General features: G+C 47.2%; 1 protein-coding gene across 4 annotated transcripts in view; it reads right to left on the bottom strand.

Annotated features, from left to right (window-relative positions):
* The window catches only part of MYH11 (myosin heavy chain 11), a 116,804-nt gene extending 102,609 nt beyond the window's left edge, over positions 1-14,195 (bottom strand). For all 4 annotated transcript variants that reach the window (XM_070412919.1, XM_070412920.1, XM_070412921.1 and 1 more), the window contains exon 1: positions 14,096-14,195. The gene's annotated coding sequence lies outside the window, so the exon portion shown is untranslated. The remainder of the gene's footprint in view (positions 1-14,095) is intronic.
* Between the last annotated feature and the right edge of the window lie 4,594 nt (positions 14,196-18,789).

Here is an 18,789-nt window from a genome sequence, read left to right as displayed (position 1 = left end):
GCTTAAGAAGCAAGAAATATGTCTGCATGTGTTGACATAGGAAGATATCCAACTCTGAACATAGAGTTACCACATGGTCCAATAATTCCATTCCTAGGTATATACTCAAGGGAACTGAAAAAATACATCCATACCACAACTTGTATGGGAATGTTCATAGAAGCATTATTCATAATAGCCCCAAAGTGTAAGAGACCCAAATGTCCATCAACAGATGAATGGATGAATACAATGTGGTCTAGACATACGATGAAATATTACTCAGCCCCAAAAAAGAATGAAGTACTGATATATACTGCAAAATGGATAAAACTTGAAAATATTTTAAGTGAAGGAATCCAGTTATAAAAGGCCACATATTGTATGATTCCATTTATTTGAAATGTCAAGAGTAGGCAAATCCATAGAAATAGATTAGTGGTTGCCAAGGGCTGGGAGAGAAATAGAGGGGGACACCTAAGGGGTACAGGGTTTCTTTTGGGGCTAATGAAAATGGTCTAGAATATTGTAGCAATGGATGCACAGCTCTGGGAATATGCTAGAAGCTATTGAATGGTATAATTTAAAAGGATGAATTATATGATATGCGAATTTTTCTCAGTAAAGCTTTCAAAAATGAAATAAAAGGAGAGATGGTAAAACAGTAGGTATAATATCCCATTTTATTTTAAAACATTTAGATTCCAGCCCTGGCTGGTTTGGCTCAGTGGATAGAGTGTCGGCCTGTGGACTGGGGGGTCCTGGGTTCGATTCCGGTCAAGGGCATGTACCTTGGTTGGGGGCACTTCCCCAGTGGGGGGTATGCAGGAGGCAGCTGATCGATGTTTCTCTCTCATTGATGTTTCTCACTCTCTATCCCTCTCCCTTCCTCTCTGTGAAAAATCAATAAAATATGTTTCTAAAATAAATAAACAAAAAATATTAGATTCCATGTAGCCAAATAAGTGGAGAAATGTGCACATATCAAGTACACTGATGAGGGGATTTTTACTTTCTATTATTTTTTTTCCAATTTAATTGTGGTAAAATATATAGACATAAAATTTACTATCTTAACCATCTTTTTTAGTATGGTTCAGTGGTATTAAGTGCATTCATATTACTGTGTAGCCATCACCACCATCCATTGTTAGAACTCTTCGTTCTCTTTTCAAAACAGAAATTCTGTACCCATTAACAATAATTCCTCTTCTGCCCCTCCTTCCAGCCCCTGACAACCACCATTCTACTTTCTGTCTCTATAAATTTGATTACTCCAGGTTACCACATATAAGTGAAATCATACAGTGTTTGTCTTCTTGTGACTGGCTTATTTCACTTAGCATAATGTCCTCAAGGTTCATCCACGTTGTTGCATGTGTCACAAGTCTGTCCTTTTTAAGGCTGGATAACATTCCATTGCACGGATAGACCACATCTGTGTATCTCTCCATCTGGAAGTATCCATGCATCATTGATGGACTCTTGGGTTGCTTCTACATTTTACCTATTGTGAATAATGCTACGCTGAACACAGGTGTACTTTCTACTAAGTATCTTTGTTATATTTATAGTCTTATAACTTTATTAAATTTATAAAAACTGATATTTTAAACAGATTTTGAAATAGCCACTAGACGTAAGAAAAAGGTGTTCCGTCTCACTGGCAAATGAAGAAACCCAAGTTAAAGCAGTGAGCTGTTGCTTTTTCACCTGACAGCTCGGCTAAGGTGAAAACCATGGATAATATCCAGTGTTGTCGAGAGTGTAGGGGCTCGGCCTCTGCACACATCGCCCTCAGGATGGAAGAGCCTTAAAATCCATGCATACTCCTTGGCCTGCCGTTGCATTTCTAGAGATTTAGCCTAAGGTAACAGGTGAGCGCTCACAGATGTACAAGAACGTACACTGTAGTGCTTTTTGGGACAGCGAAACCCACAGCACTCTAAAAGGCCTTCAGTGGGCAGGTGCCTTGTTAAATTGTAGAGCATCCCGTCAACGCGAGGCTAGAACTCCACTGAAAATGCAAGACGTGGACTTCTATTTAAGCCACACAAAGATGTTTTCCTCTTTAGACATGTTTATTTTTTTTTAATGAATTTTTTATTTTTTACAGAGAGGAAGGGAGAAGATACAGAGTTAGAAACATCGATGAGAGAGAAACATCGACCAGCTGCCTCCTGCACACCTCCTAGTGGGGATGTGCCCACAACCAAGGTACATGCCCTTGAGCAGAATCGAACCCGGGACCCTTCAGTCCCCAGGCCGACGCTCTATCCACTGAGCCAAACCGGTCAGGGCTAAACATATTTATTAAAGTGTCATTTACCGGTCATGACATTCTCATTGTAAATGTACAATTCAGTGATTTTCAGTAAACGTAGGTTGTGCATCCATGATGATGATGCATTGTGGAACATTCTCATCACCCCATGAAAGGGTTCCCTCCTGGGGGTCTGCAGTCAGCCACTCCCTGTCCCCACCTCCAACCGCTGGCAACCACTGATCTATCTGTCTCCATAGATTCCCCCTTTCTGGACATTTCATATGCCTGTTGGCCATACAAACATACTGAGGATATATTTCTACGTTGAACACATATATGAATGGAACGCTCAGCAATAAAAGGAAACAAGCTACACCATAAAACAGACGCACCTCAAAAGCGTATGCTCAGTGAGAGAAGCCAGACCCCAAAGATTACCCCTCTGCTGTGTCACTGGTAGGGAGCCCAGAAAAGGCCAAACGGTGGTGACAGAGAGCAGAGCGGTAGTTGGCGGGGACAGGGAAGGAAACTGGCTGCCAAGAGTCACAAAGGAACTTCCAGGGTGATGACAATGTTCTAAATCCTGATGACCACGGCGCTTACATGACTGTATACGCTTGTCATAACTCACTGGGCTGCAGACTTAAAATCAGTGCACTTTTTAAAAAAATGGGTACGTTTTACTGCGTGTAGATCAGTGGTTCTCAACCTTGGCTGCACATTAGAATCACCTGGGAATCTTTTCAAAATCCTGATTTCTGGGTCCCACCCTCCGGAAATTCTGTTTCTTTGTTACTAATGTTGTGGCCCCACCCCATAACAAAGAAAGATGGCTACACCCCTGGGTTCAACGCAGGGCACAGAAGGTCACGGTTCGATTTCCAGGCAGGGCACATGCCCGGATTGCAGATTCTTGCAGGTCCGATCCCCAGTGTGGGGCGTGCTGGAGGCAGCTGATCAATGAGTCTCTCTCATCATTGATTCTCTCTCATTATTGATGTTTCTACCTCTCTCTCTCTCTCCCCCCCTTCCTCTCTGAAATCAATAAAAAATATTTTTTTTAAATTATTTAGAATAGACTCTTTCTTGTAACTTTATATGTATGTGTATACATTTTTAAAAGTCTAGAAAACTACATACTAAAATATTAAACCCTGGTTCTATCTGGTCAAATATAGGACAGTTGGAAAATCAGTAAGAAAAACACACAAGAGTTGAAAGGTGAATATGTTTAAATTATGAGCTCACTGTGATTTAAAAAACTCACAGGCATCCTTGTCAGATCCTGGGGAACAAGCTCATTCTTTGGAAAACTGGTTAAGAAAAGGGGGGAGGGCAACACATTGATTCTGCCTTTCTTATACTAATTGTTCAAGGTCACTACATTACTGACGAGAAGTCTGTCTTTATTTTTTTAAGTCATTAAATGTCCTTTCAACATGGGGAGCCCATTGTGACACCTTCTCCGTCCTATTTTCTAGATGTGTCCACGAGGTGGGTGCCGAGGCAACAGGCTCTTTGGAGGCCTGTCCAGCGGCCTGCTCCACACCCTCTGACCACACCAGCAGGAGCTGCGCAGTGCTGCAGACACCGGCTCTCACCCAGTTCTTCCAACCCCCCTCCCCCTCCCCCACCCAGGCTGCTGTGCTCCAAGGCAGAAGGTGAAGGCTGAGTTAGGATGCACAGTCACCAGGACGTACTGTGTGGTCAACAGCCTACTTCAGCAAAAGACAATTCACCGTTCCTTTGAATTCACCGAGATAATCCTCACGCTTGGGCCCCAAATCCCATGGAGATGGAGTAATCCCCATACCCAATGAATGGACCCTGGTGCTGGGCAGCCAGTCCTGAAATGCAGACTTTGCAAGGCAAAATCAGAGGGGCAGAAGCTCCAATACCTACTTTTCTCCCTCCGGGGTGAACATAACAAGAATAAAAACAAGAAGCTGATTTGCTCCGAGGGGTGGTTATTTCTCTTGGGAGACCAGTTCTAGAAGCTCATTTTAAAAAAAGATGGAGAAATAAGCAAATCATTCCCTAAATCTGAATAATCACTTCCGTTATTCAAAAAAGAGAAATAAAGAATAGCAGAGAACATACATTGTCCTGAGTTTAGCCATCACATTTCCTGCATTTTTTTTTTGTTAACCAATGTCACCCCAATAAATTCAATTTAAAAATTGTTTTTGAATTTCTCTTGGGACTTAATAAGCCCAACAGCTTCCTCCCCTTACTCCACTTTCACTGTTATTAAAAGTACTCCCTCTACTTGGAAGAATTCCAGCTCATAAATGCAGGTGAAACAATAAAACCAAAACATAGCAATTTTGTGACCCCCAATAAAATAATAGGCCTTGGCTATAATATCAATAGTTGCTAAAACCATTAGGCCAGTGGTCAACTTCCTCATGTCTCAGCCTCATGGGGAGGGGAGGGCTGTGAAATCATGGAGGGCCAGGCCAACCCCCAGAGCTTCTTTCTGAGTCAGTAGGTCTGGGATGAGCCCAGGGATCTGCCCTGGTCTCACAAGCTCCCAGGTGAGGCTAAGAATGCGGGTCTGGGCCCCACGCTTTCAGGCCCGCTGAGATAGATGAAAAGCAGGTGGAGAACTTGATAATGGATGGGCCAGGCTGGCACCACCCAAACCTACTAATGAACCTTAATATCACACAAAGAAAGAATCGATCAGATACAACGCGTCTCCAGATGGGATGCCGTAGGAAGTGCCACCGCCACCCATGAAATGTTCTTACAAAAAGGAAAGAACAGAAGCTGACAAAGCCTCCGATCTAACCCATTTACATAAAACACAGGGCACAGGGGACACCATGATCAATGTCCAGATTGTGGGGCTCGGCCATGTGCAACGAAGTCCAGAAGGTGGAAAAGGATAGAACAGATGACTCAGCTTCTGTAATAGACAAAGTACAAAAAAATTAAAAAAAATCAGGGGACCCTATAGATTAGAAGGGATTTCAAGACACATAAGAGAAATGGGAGGAGGGTGATGATGAAATGAAACTCGCTTCAGGTGTGATAATGATTGAACTTGAGTGACAGGTACCTGAGGTGTCACACCATTCCCTCTACCTTTGAATATGTTTGCAAGTTTCCATAATGGAAAATTCAAACAAGTACAATAAAAGATAAACACTGATAGAGGCAAAGAAAGAACGCCCCCGCACTCCAACATACAGGCCAACGCACAAATAAAGGCATATGCTGTACTTTTAAAAAACCACCCCTTAAATGGAAAGCTTTGAAGAATTAAAAGTAATTGTCGGAGGGAAAAATTTTTTTATTTAACAAGCCCTCCCAAATGAAACATTTATGAGCTAATTGGGAAAAGTTGAACATTGACTCACTGTCGTTTATATTAAGAAAATCTGTGAAATTCTTTGGTGTGAAAATGGTACTGTGATTTCATCTGTTCAGAGAGTCCTTTCCTTTTAGAGACATTTGGAAATATTGATAGAGAAAATGATAAACCGGGGTTTATCTCAAAATAATCAGGGCAGGGAGGAAATGAATGGGGGTGGAGAGGAAAGAAGATTGGCTCAGGTGTTGATAAATGCTTATGCTGTTCTGTCTACTTTTGCATATTTGGCATTTTTCCTTAAAAAAATATTGCCATATAAAATTTATAAAACTACCTCCTACTTGTAAGCATTGTCAATAGTGCACCATCTCCCATTTGGCCTGTATGTCAAAGCCAGTGAGGAGTTTTCTGAACTGGGCTAAATCCTTCACACGCAGGACCACCAAATAACATCACCACAGCCTCTGGAGTTAGGTTTTATGATAAGCTCCATCTTACAAGTATGGAAACTGAGGCTCAGAGAGGTGAAGGAATCTGCCTCAAGTCACACAGCATAAAAAGTGGCAGAGTTAGGATTTGAATCCATGCTTGATTGCATACTATGTTCTTCTGCCTCCCAGATAAGCTTGATGGGCTTGTCGGGAGCTCAGTGGAGTATTTGCAATGAGGGAATTGATCCTTTTAGGCACCTGGCACATAATAAACATTCAAAAGGGGATCCAAATCAACTGCATCCCACAATCAGAACAAATCTCACAGACACAGCTGAGAAGGCAGATGCAAGGAGGACAGACTGTGTGATTCTTGTTTATAAGAGGTTCAAAACCAGGGAAAAGTGATGGCGATACATCATGACTGGAAGGGTGGTTGGGCCAAGAGGGGGCTGCAGGCTGACGTTCGCCAGCTGCACGGGTGTGGGCACTTTGTGAAATTCCTCCGGCTGCACGCCCACAGGTGTGTGCGTCTTTTCTGGACGTAAAGTACACGTCCATGAAAAATTTTGGCTGCCTTTCCTTTCCCTTTCTATCTTTAATTGTGGTAAAATACACAGAACCTAAACTTTACCACCGTAATCATATAGTTATGCAGTTCAGTAGTACCAAGCACATCTATATTACTTCCCAGTCAATAACAAGCTTTTGAATGGTAGCTGATTGTTCTCAAGAGGGCTGGGAGAGGTGTTTTATTTATTCCTAGCAGGATGACGACTAAGTAGGCCCTTTCTTTCCTTTTTTAGGTTAAGACTCTTTTGCTGCCTTTTTTTTATTGAATTGATTGGGCTCTTTCTAATTGCAATGTTGGTGAGCTGCCTTAACAGTAAAAACAAAAAACACAACCAAAAAATAAAAGGACACAGGAATCCCCATGGCCAGGAAGCCTGTCTAATCCAGGATTTAAAAAAAACAAACACACAAACAAGATCAAGTGCAAAGAGTCGGTCTCTGTCCAAAAAAGGAGAGAGAGCATCTGGCTAGCTCCCAAGGCTTTCATGCCTGTGGCAGTTACGATGTGTGACATCTGCTTTGGTCACAGAAGAAGGAAGAGGAAAGGAAAGCCTGGCTTCGCCTTAGCAAGGCATTCTCCAGTGTGTTCTGTGGAACCCCAATCCCTTGGAATATTTGGGGTGGGGTGGGGTGCGCCGGGATTTAGGGAGGTAGAGAGACAATCTTCAAAGAAAAATAAAAAAAACTGTCTGTGGTCAAATCCATTTGAAAAGTGCTCCATGTTCCCTCCCCCTCACTGAGGGGCAGAACACTTACCAGGATGTCCGAGGTCCCGGCAGGTCCCGAAGAAAAAAACAAAACTACTTCGCTCCTTTGAACCCAGAGCTCCCCAAAACATTTGGCCACAAACCTCTTTTCCCACTAAACACTGATGAAATCCCACAGATTTGCCCTTGAGGAAATTCAGTGAGCCTCGCAGATGAATAGTGCAATATTAGTCAGCATCGCTGCTACAATTTATTGAGTGCCAGCTTTATCGCATTGAACCCCAGGAGAGATACCATTGCCTGACTTACAGATGAGGAAACAGGCACAGAAAGGTTAAGTGAGTTGCCCACCGTGGCACAGCTGGATATGGCGAAATCCAATAAAAAAAATGTATTTTTCAAAGTGATCTCTTTTGCTCTGTCCACCTTCTTGGAAACGTGCAGAAAACCCGAGGACTGAAGGAAATCCAGGCACACAGGCAACACAGCCTGGATCAGACTCGGCAACTTGAGGGCTCTGAGTCACTTGGTTTTATTGTTCTAAGGACTCGCCTCAGCACGCATGCAGAACCTTGAGTCGGGGACACCCCGGCAGAAAGGGTCAGGTCAGGCACTCGGAGGGGCCTGGGGCCATGCGGGATGGAAAGTAGCTTTGCCAAACTGCAGCAGAGATCCGAGGCTGCAGTCCTGGGGTGGAATTCTCCCATGAAGGGAAGCACTACCTGGCCTGCTGCTCCCTGCGGCGGTCTTTAATTCAGAGCGGGGTTTTCCATTTCAAGACTATGGACACTGGGGCTGGATGACGCTCTGGCGGGAATGGGAGCCGTCCTGTGCATTGCAGCATCTCTGCCCTCCACCCACTAGGGACAGCAGCATACCCTCCCCTGGTCATGACAACCACAGATGTCTCCAGATATTACCAGGTGTCCCCTGGGAGGCAAAACCGTCTCCGGTGAGAACCACTGCGCTGGAGTGAGAAGACCGGCTCTCTTGGGAAAGACAATCCAAGCTGACGACAGTCGCTACTTAGTCAACACCAGCCTGGAACGTCAGCTGCGGACGGTCACCTCCGATCAGACAGAGACAGCTGCCCAGGTGGGCAAACCTGCAGGGGGACCCCCAGCACCTCGTTTCTTCCTCTCCAAGCCCCCCTTCTCCTCGCCTCCCCTACCCACATCTTGCATCAGCCCCAAGGGGTGAAAGGACACCTCCAGGATTATGACCCAGGACTGATGAATAAGAAGTACAGCTCGTGATCAAGGGCTGCCCTTGAACGTTCCAACGAAAGCAGAGGACCCTGTCGCTGTTGGCGTTAGCAATGCCCGGCACAGCTGAGTGTGTCAGTCCCGGCTTCCTTCCCAACAGCGCCTGGCTTCACTCTGAGCACAAACAAGCTGTTCGTTAGCCTCCGCGTTACAAGTCTGCTCCATTCTCGATGGGTGACTCTGAGCAGGTCGCTCTCCCTCTCTGTGACATATTTTTCATTTGGGAGGGAGAAGGGGTGGGGGCTGGCCTAGCTCTAACATTTTATGGTATCTGTGGTTCTAGATCCGTGGTCGGCAAACTGCGGCTCTTTGGCCCCTTCAGTGTGGCTCTTCCACAAAATACCACGTGCGGACGCGCACATACAGCGCAATTGAAACTTCGTGGCCCATGCGCAGAAGTCGGTATTTTGTGGAAGAGCCGTGGTTTGCCGACCACTGTTAGATCAAAGCATTGAAATTGGACCAATTGAGAAGGGCCAACTGCTTTAGCTTGTTTTAACATCAATTTTATTTTCCCCAGGGGACCTCAGGGGTAAAGGGCTTTCCCCTTTTGCTTCTGCATTAATGAAAAGTGAATAAAATACTCCAGAGCCTAAAGAGTGTAGGATCTGCATATCATCAGGCCTGGTGGACAGCTTCCCTCAGGATTTTACTGCCAAGACACTGGTGCAAGATGCTGGACACAGATTCAAATACCTCCAGGGTCAGGTGAGCAATGCAGAGTGACCCCAGGCCAGAGCTGGCTGGGCAGAGCCCTTTCACCCTCTCCAAAGAGAGTGGCAGCTTGACTCCCACTCCTGTCACCCAGCAAGGATGTGGGCCCTGTATGCCAGACCTCCAATAGACCTGAAGTCTGAATTTAGGTTCACTATACCCATCCCTACAGTGAAATCACGGCACATTGTAAATGCCACTCAGGCAAAATAAAAGCCTCTGGGCCTGATCTAGGACACAACCCGCCAGCCGGAAGGGCCCGTGAAGTGGAGAAATTGGTTCTGCCCCAGGTGTGGGAGGAGCCAAGAGTGCAGAGGGAAGCAGGAGAGGGACTGGACTCCCGCACCCATTCTCGGGGCCCCAAACTGTCCCTGTGAGGCAGTTAGGACTCTTCTACTCATAGGGTATCCGGCAAGGCATTTTATTATATACTAGAGGCCCGATGCATGGAATTTGTGCAAGGGCCTTGGCCCCAGCCCCCGCCCGCCGCTGCCACCTCGGCCTTGGCCTCTTCCGTGGCCCCCCGCCCACTGCGGCTTTGTCCGGAAGAAAGGAGGTTCGGAAGGACGTCTGGTCTAATTAGCATATTACGCTTTTATTATTATAGATATCATCTCTCCCTGTCTCATAAGTGTCCAGCGAGGTGGGCATTATTTTTTATTCCTAAAATACCACCAAGGTCCAGAGAAGTAAACTAAAGGCCTTCGCTTGCAAAAGTTGGGGCTAGGATTTGAACCCAGATCTGTCTGAACCCAATCTCCTCTTAGCAGAAAATCTCTCCTCTGCTCCATGGCCTCACACCACAGCCCCTTCCCCACCAACCACATCCCCCATCTTCCAAGATCATCTCCCCTGTCCTGCCAAGGAAGCCTGACCTCGCCTTACAGGAAAAAGGTGAGCAGTGAACCTGCCACTTCAATGTTGCCTTATAACATCTGTCTAACTCCTTTGCATACTGTTTTTAAAGGAAGTTATTTTAATTAGTAAAGCTGAATTATTTTTTCCTCCCTACAAAGGCAGCATGTTTAGCAAGAGACATGGTAACTCCTACGGGGGATGCTTTGGTGATAGAACCCTAAAGCCCCATTGTATTTTGTGTCTGACACTCTGGCACAGCACAGCTTAGCAATCAATGTACAGTCACGCATGTGACCATCAGGAGCTTACATTTACAGAGTCCTTGGAGGCCGCTTCAGCAATCTCTATCCATTTTAAATGTGCCTGGTCTTTAACTTAGCAATTGCATTTCTGGGAATTTATCCTACAAATACACTCAGCCAATTAGACAAAAACAGATACACAGGATGTTCCCTGGAGTCCTGTTTATAAGAAATGGGGGGATGAACTGGTACGTTTCGATAAGGGGTTATTCAGTAAGATGCTATACTTCCATACAATGGAGGGTCATGCGGCCCATAAAAAGAAAATCCCTGAAATGTGCTGATATAGAGAGATGTCAAAAATATGTAATTGTATAGACCAAAGCTTAATTTATGGAATGCCGATATTTGTGTGTAAAAAGAAGATTTAACAGAGAAAAGTTTTAGAAGAAGCACAAGAATACATTAACCATGACATCTAGAGATGGCAGGTGGTGGGGAGGGGGAGGCAGGGGAAAAAGCATTCTACGTGGAGAGTGGGGAATGGCTATCATGACCCTGGTGGCCTCAGACACTGGCCCCTTCTGAGCGCCCGTGTCACTGGCCGCTGCTGCACCAGCGGAGGGGAGGAAGCCCACGCCTGCACCAGTGAGCAGGTGACGAGCCCCAGGGTCCTGTCTTGGAACTTTGATGAGGACTGTCCCTCCCAAGCTCCTGCATCGCTGACATAAGTCAGAGATACCCACCTTCCTCCCGCAGATGCAACAGGCAGCACTAGCTTCTTCCTGCATCTTCTGATCCCACAGGAAAGTTCTTTCAGATTCCTGCTTGGCCTTCTCCCAACTTGTTTCCTCCACCGTGTGACCATGGTTAAACGTACTTTAAGGTCGGGATGGAGGGAGGAGACCTCAGAGAGCAGAAGAGCCACTGGGAAAGCCAGATAGGCTCCTCCACTCAAAGGTGGAAGCTCTCAAAGGGTGCCAGGGCCACCGTCAACCAATCACGAATGGGCCAATATACCTGGAATTGTCGTGCTCCTGCCGCAGGAGGAAGTGTGGCTATACTAAAACAGAAGATTCAACCACCACCTCTGGCTCAAATAAGGATTAGGTTTATGAAGAGATTACACAAAAGGAAAATTGGGAACATTTCTTCTTTATGAATAGATCACACAACAGGCTTCCTGCTTCTGCCAAGTACCCGCTGTGCCACAGTGAGCAAGACCCTTAAAGTCTCTGGCCTTGTGTGCTATAAATAACCATCCGCTCTCGCTGGCCAGGGGCCAGGCACTGTGCTCAGCCCTTCATGGGCTTTATGCTATTTAACCCTCCCAACAGGGTAATAATCTCTTAGGCACTGGAGTTAGAAAGAGCTCCCTTTGTCAAATTCCGTCTTCCTCATTGGCTAGTTGAGTTATCTTGAACAAGGTATTCACGCTCCATGGTTATAAAACAAGCGCCCATTTTACAGATAGGAAAACTGAGGTTTGAGAAGGCCAGTGTGGAGGATTTTTAGTTTTGCTTGTGACAGTCTAGGATTCCAATGGATTTAAAATTGGACTTGGCTTTCCAGAAAAATCTAATAGATACCTGTGAGAATTACATGGTTGTGCCAAAGCTTAATATCCACCTGCTTGGATCCATCGTACTGAGGAAAGGAGATAACATCCTGCCCCCCCCCCCCCCCCCCCCACAAATAAAACTTCAAAATAAGAGAGTAGGAAAAACTGATTCCCCTTTCCTCCCAATGCCTTCTCCTCTGGGCTCCTCCACTTGGTCCCGAATGGGAAGGACAAGGGCAGAGAAATCCCCAGAGTCCCAACCAGCAAAGCTGCAATAGGAGGCTAATTTGCGAGGGGGCTGGGGATGGCCTCATGGAAAACGCTACCATAAATGGGCATGTTTGCCTCAATCTCAGCCCTCACACAGAAATGTAATGATAACAACTACCTTGTAGGGAATAACACGTCTATTTCAGACACAAAAATAAAAAAACATGGTGTATACAAGGCAGGCCCCCGAAACTTTTCGGGGAAGACCCAGCTAGTTCACGTTTTGGACTCTTGGGATGATAGCCCACGTATGGTCACCCGGCTAGTTGACTACCACGACACAAGGGGTCAAACGGCGCCTTTTATTTGAAATTCACAAAAGGTCAGTTTATGTTTTCTTCAAAGAGAAGACGGTAAACATTTGCCTTCTTGGAAACATTTGGTCCCACAAGAAACCCAACTCGGACAAAGGTTTTGTTCATGATAAAGAAAAAAAAAGATGGTGAGGTCAAGGGGATAGACCCAGGGTCATACAGACCCAGGAATGGGATCTACCACTTGCTAGCTGTGTCATACCGGGCAAGCTACCGAACCTCTCTGAGCCTCAGCTGCCTTGTATACTCATCAGGCGTCAGAATGCCTCCCTTACAAGGTGGTTGCGATAATTAAATGAGATACATCAAGTCAAACACTGTTACAGCGCCTGGCACGTAAGCGCTCCATCCGTGGCAGCGCCTTCAGTGGGAAGGCTCCAAAAGAAGACTGCTCTTCCGTCCACAGATACCCAACCCCCTGTCTTATAAATGCCATCTGATGACTTTCAAGCTCCCGCTCCTGATCAAAATTCTGCAACGGAGCTTTAAGGAAACCAAACAAACCAAGAAGACTGCACCAAACAGAACAAAACTATGCAAGGCAGTTTACTAACAGCCGGCCTGTCTCCCCTTCGCCAAACCCTGGCCAGTTTGCAATTTAGTCTATCAGTTCCTAGATAGACTAATCGCTCCCTGTCTCGGGTTTCTAAATATTTTCTTTTACTTCTTGATAAATATGGCTTTGAATGGTGCCTTTCCTCAAGCAGCAAAATCCCCACCAACTGTTCTCTGCGCAGGGAGGAAACTTAAATCAAGTAGTAGCCACACATTGCTTTCGCTGGCTTTGTGAGGCCTGAGAGTCGCTTCGCGCGGGCTGCTCTGCAGAAAGCCCCGGTGCAATCTTATTTAATGCACCTGCAGGTCATGGAGGCAAAGGCGGACTTTGGCAGCAGTCTAGGCATTTGAGGCCCCTGGGATCAACCTGGATGAATTTTTTAAAATTTGGAGGAAGGGGATCTGGAAGAAAACTGGGCTGTGATAAATGAACTGGATCATAACCAGTCTATTTTCCCAGGTTATCAACAAGCACAGCCTCTGGACTGATGATAAAATACTGCCCTCTCTGGGAGAATGTGCCCATGTGTTTTTAACTGAGTTAATGCCTCATCAGCAGAACCTAGCAGTGCTTCCAAATCCAGGTGCAGTGAACTTGGCGTGACTATGTGACAGGAATGGCCCTTCAGGAACGTCCACTGCACTCTTTTTGTGCCTAGACTAAAAGTTAGAAGCCTGGCCTCCGAGGCTGGACCTCTGAGATTTGTAAGGAAGCACATCTTCCAGATTTGCCTCAGAGCCAGAATCAGCTGGGACCCTTTTTACTTTTTAAGTTTTTCTGGAGATTCTAGTGTTACTGGAGGTGGGCGCAGGCATTGTCTGTTGTCTTTCATAAGTACCTCCAAAGTACTACTAATCATTGCCGGTTTGGGGGAAATCTAAGGTGATGGGGCAGAGAGAAATAAAAATGGTGAGCCCCACCCTCTCACCATAGTCCTGAAGAGGAGGGCAACGGATACACCTTACTGCGCCCCAGCCCCTGGAGGACCCTTAAAAGCGCAGACCCAGTTCCCCTTCCCCCCACCAGGCCACACTACTTACAGATCTCCCACTGGGGGGATAACGGAGAAGAAACTGGATGGAGCGCTCAGATCTGGCACACCTCCCAGGCAGGGGCGTCCAAATCTCCCAGCTCGCCCAAGACGCCTCTCTTTATAGACCCGGAGCTGCCCGCGGGTGGGAAGGGGGAGGCCGCCCTGGAGGGCGGGGTGGGGGAGGGTCCCGCATTGCTCCCTCCGCAGCGCCCCCTGCAGGGCCGGAGAAGCGGGCTTTTGGTCCAGGCTCTTGGGCGCACCTGGGGCGCCGGCAGAAGGGCGCACCTGGGACGGACGCGCAGGGGCCAAGGCGGAGGCTCCAAGCAAGGGCACCTGCTGAAGTGTTGGAGCAGGTGTCTCACCCCCGGATCCCCGACAGTCCCCGAGACTCCGGGTCCCTAGAGAAAGGGGTCGAGTGGCCAAGGTCTATGGGGGATGCTTAAGAATTGCTTCCCCGATTCAGTTTCAGCCTAAGGGGCTCTAACCGCTTCCCCTCCCCACCTGGGGAGGAGGGTCGAGTTGATAGGTCCCCGCCCCCACTCCCCGTTTTATTAGCCTTCCGCTGTCTGGAAAGGGAGCCGGCCGTGTTGCCTAAAGGGTAGAAAAGGGGATTTTTTTTTTTTTAACTTTGCAAAGTGCAAGGCAGGAGCCCCCGGACTGCTGGGAATTGTGCGGGAAGGGGAAGTTTTTACTTTTCCCAACTTGCCATCCCCACCTCCACCCACAAGAAAAAGAAACCCCACTGTTGTCGGTTGAGGCCCCGGGGCGCTCCATTCGCTGCCTCTGTGGCCTCAGGCAGGTCAGTTCCCTCCTCTGAGCCGTGTCCGCGGCGGAAACGTGTGTGGTCATTACGTGCTGTGATTTGCAAGGTGCACGTCAGGCTGCCAGGAGAATGCGGGCGGGGCCCCGCCCTCGCAGAGGCTCCTATCCCTCCCAAGAAGCCCTTGCAGATTCTTGCCTAAAATTTGACTCCCTGTCTCTCTCCCCCTAGTGCCTCTACCAATCCCTTCTCTCTCTATCTCTCCCCCCACCTCTCTCCATCTCCTCATTGTCGGAGACTGTCTCTCCCCATCGCCGTTTCTTTCTGCCTCCTGCCCTTTTTGTCGCTCTGTGTGTACAGCTGTCACTGTCCATCGCTGTCTTACTGCCTCTCTTATGCCTCTGGTCTCTGTGTCTCTCCTGTAGGTCTCACCCTCCCTGGTCTCTGTGTCTCTGGCTCCAGTCTCCCTCCCTCTGCCCGGCTCTCGGTCTTCCCGGGTCTCGCTCCCTCGGTCACACGCACGCACACAGGCCATAAAAGGAAGCCCAGGCGGTGGGCTGGCCCCGCGCCAGGCCGGGGACCCGCGGGCAGCCCGGTCGCCCCGCTCCCCGCTCGCTCGGCACGGACTCCGAGGTTCCCGGTCCGGCTGGTCCTCCCTCCCCGAGTGAGTGCGGCGGCGGGCGGGGGGCGCCGGGCGGGAGACAACCCAAAAAGGGCAGGCGCGGGCTCCTTCCTGCGGAATTCCCAGCGCCGCATACCAGCCCGGGGCTGCCCGCTCCCCCTGACTAAATATGGTGCCGAGCGGCCTCCGGAGCGGCGGGTCGCGCGGGAGGGGCCGCGCATGAGAGTTCTGAGAGTTCTGCCTCGCAGACCCTCTTGGTCCCGTCCCCATCCTTTCCATCAGGCTCACCTGGTACGCACCCTGCAACACACTCAAGACCTCCTGGCAGCGCTTGGCGGGGTGGGAAGGAGACCCGTCTCCTTGACGCGGAGCCCCAGTCCCACGCCGGTCCCAGCTACTTCCAGCCAGAGGGATTGGGGAGAGGGCTAAAGGAGTTGAAGACTCTTTCGAAGGCTCTGTGCTTGGCATATGCCCCGTCTTATTCCACAAACCCTCCCCAGCTAAACAGGTCAGGTAATGGGGGCGGGAGGAGCTTTATTAATACCCCCATTTTGCAGGTGAGAAAACTGAGGTCCCAGAGGAGTGGCGCAGCTCTCACTGGGACTGGAGCCCACGATTGCCATGATTCACCTCCAGAGAGATTCTAAAGGGAACTGCCCAGAAGAGTTGAGTTTGAATCTGCCAGTGCCAATTTCTAGCGGTGACTCCAGCAAGGAACTTGAACCCTGTGTCTGTTTCCCTACCTGTAAAATGGGAAGGACATCAACTATTCCTGGCTATTTGTAAACAGTCCTTGAGAAGACCAGGTAAAATGAACACATTACATTGCTTCCTGTTAGTTGCTATTATTCTCAACAAACCTGAAACCAAGTAGAGTGGCACCAGGCCTTGGGGACATAGTGAAAGCGAGCCTGTCCTGCCCCAGTGTTTGCCTACAGGCTTCCAGTCCCTCTTGGTCCCTTCCTCATCCTGCCAGCATCCAGCTCCCCTGGTCTTCACCCCCCAAAACACCCAAGCCCAGTCCCCTGCCCACAAATGGGCCTAAATCAAAGAGTCAAGACAGAGGCAGTATTCAGTTGGCTGGGGAAGTGAGGGATAAAGTTCTTCATAAAATGATGAATGGGCTGCTTCCCCACGTGCTTTTTAATGTCTAGGCTGTAAAAGGAATGGAAATTGTCCCTGCGTGAGCACAGAAATGCTGTGAGCAGAGAAGAAAGGAAGGGGGGACTAAGTTGATCACTACCCTCCCCTGTTTGCAAAGATAGTCCAGAGCAGGCTGTCAGAATCAAACTTGCTGGCCTCATGGTATGAAGTGGCATTTTTCCCAGAGGCATTTCAAAGGGATTGCATTTGATTCCTTAAAGAAATTGGTAACCAAACACTGAATTCTACTGCATTATCTCACTTAGTCTTTATAACAACCCTATCAAGTAGGTACTTTAAAAAATCCCCCACACTCCTATTTTGCTGTTGAGAACCCAGGTTTGGTGATTTAACCACCTAAGGCAGCACAGCTAGTTAGTGGTGGAGCAGGAATTCAAACCCCATCTGTCTGATGCAAAGTCTGAGGTTTTTAACTCATGATCTGCTAACCACCAGCCAGGCAACTTCAGGATGGTCAGTGAACCTCTCTGAGCCTGTTTTCTGGGAAATGCTATAGGTACTAAGGAACAGTATGTACACATAACAGTCATTCAATAAGTATCTGTCCAACGCAGCAGCTCAAACGTTTGGATTTTCAAAAGTGCATTGTTATCCCTGGCCTAACAGTTGGTTGGAGCGTCGTCCCATACAACAAAGGGTTTTGAGTTCAATTCCCGGTCAGAGCACATACCTAGGTTGCAGGTTTTACCCCCAGCTGGGGCGAGTACAGGAGGCAACTGATCAGTGTCTCTCTCACATTGATATTTCTCTCTCCCGCCTCCTCTCTAAAAATCAATGAACATATCCTCATGTGAGGATTCTTTTAAAGTGCATTTTTATAATAATAATTAAATCAGATACCTCCATTTTATTTCTCATAGCTCAAAAATCCAGTTAAGATTGAGGGAAACAAAAAAGTTATCTTTTCTAAAATGTTATTTCAGCCAAGAACTGTCAAGTACGGTTTCTTGGCGTGTCTTTTCTGTAAGGTGCCATGTCCTGGGACTTTCCATGAACTCAGGAAACAAGATGGCAGAGGAGAAATTTTTCTCCTGGAGTCTTTTTACCAAATAGCTTTGTATTTGCCACTGGCTTAAAAAAGCTTCAAAGTATCATCCCCTCTGGTTTTTAATATTTTCAAAGATTGGGTCCAAGCATGGTTTACTCCTGCACGTGCTTCACAATGTAATCATTTAAAAGTGTATCAGCCCTCAAATCATCCAGCTCAAGATCTACACACAACTCTGCCTCCCTGTGAATAAAAGGGCCTCATTCCTCCCCAAGAGAACTGTTCGGCTTCTTCTCTCTTGCACAGAAGCACTTCTGTTTCACCCATGACAGCCCCCACGCTTCTCCAGGTACAAGGCTACCTCACCCAGTAACCTTTAATGCTCTTTCCTTCCTCACCAATTTCCAATGCTGGTGTCCTAGTAACTCCAGATTCTCTACCTCTATCAGGAAGGGTCCTAAGATTCTCAATACAAGTAGTTTTACAGTTTCTTACAAAACTCAAGATAGTCTTACCATATGACCCAGCAAATTATGTTCCTTAGAATTTATCCAAACCAGTTGGAGACTTATGTCCATACTAAAACCTGCACACAGAGGTTAACAGCAGCTTTCTTGGCAATTGCCCAAACCTGGAAACAATCAAGATGTCCTTCAGTAGGTGAATGGATAAACTGTGGTATGTTCAGATGATGGAATGTCATTTGGCACTAAAAATAAATGAGCTATCAAACCATGGGAAGACATGGAGGGATCTTAAATGCATAGGATTATGTGAAAGAAGCTAGTCCGAAAAGGCTCCATATTGTATGATTTCAAACATCTGACATTCTAGAAAAGGCAAAACTATGGAGACCATAAAAAGATCAGTGGTTGTCAGGGGTTGGAGGGGAAGGAAGGATGAATAAGCAGAACGAAGAGATGTTTAGGACAATGAAATTACTCATAATGGTTGATACATGGCATTATACATTTGCTCAAACCCATAAAATGTACACCACCACGAGTGAACACTGATGTAAACTATAGACTTTGGGTAATAATGCTGTGTCAATGTAAGTTGATAATTGTAAGAAATATACCCTTCTGGTAGAGGATGTTGATGGGGGAAGCTATACATGTTGGGGGGAGGGAGGGAACCCAGGTATATGGGAAATCTTTATCTTCC

This window comes from Myotis yumanensis, unplaced genomic scaffold, assembly GCF_028538775.1.
Source record: "Myotis yumanensis isolate MYYU_CA2020_CCGP unplaced genomic scaffold, mMyoYum1.0.hap1 SCAF_4, whole genome shotgun sequence".
NCBI classification, from domain to species: Eukaryota; Metazoa; Chordata; class Mammalia; order Chiroptera; family Vespertilionidae; genus Myotis; species Myotis yumanensis.
This window is presented reverse-complemented; position numbering and strand designations above follow the sequence as displayed.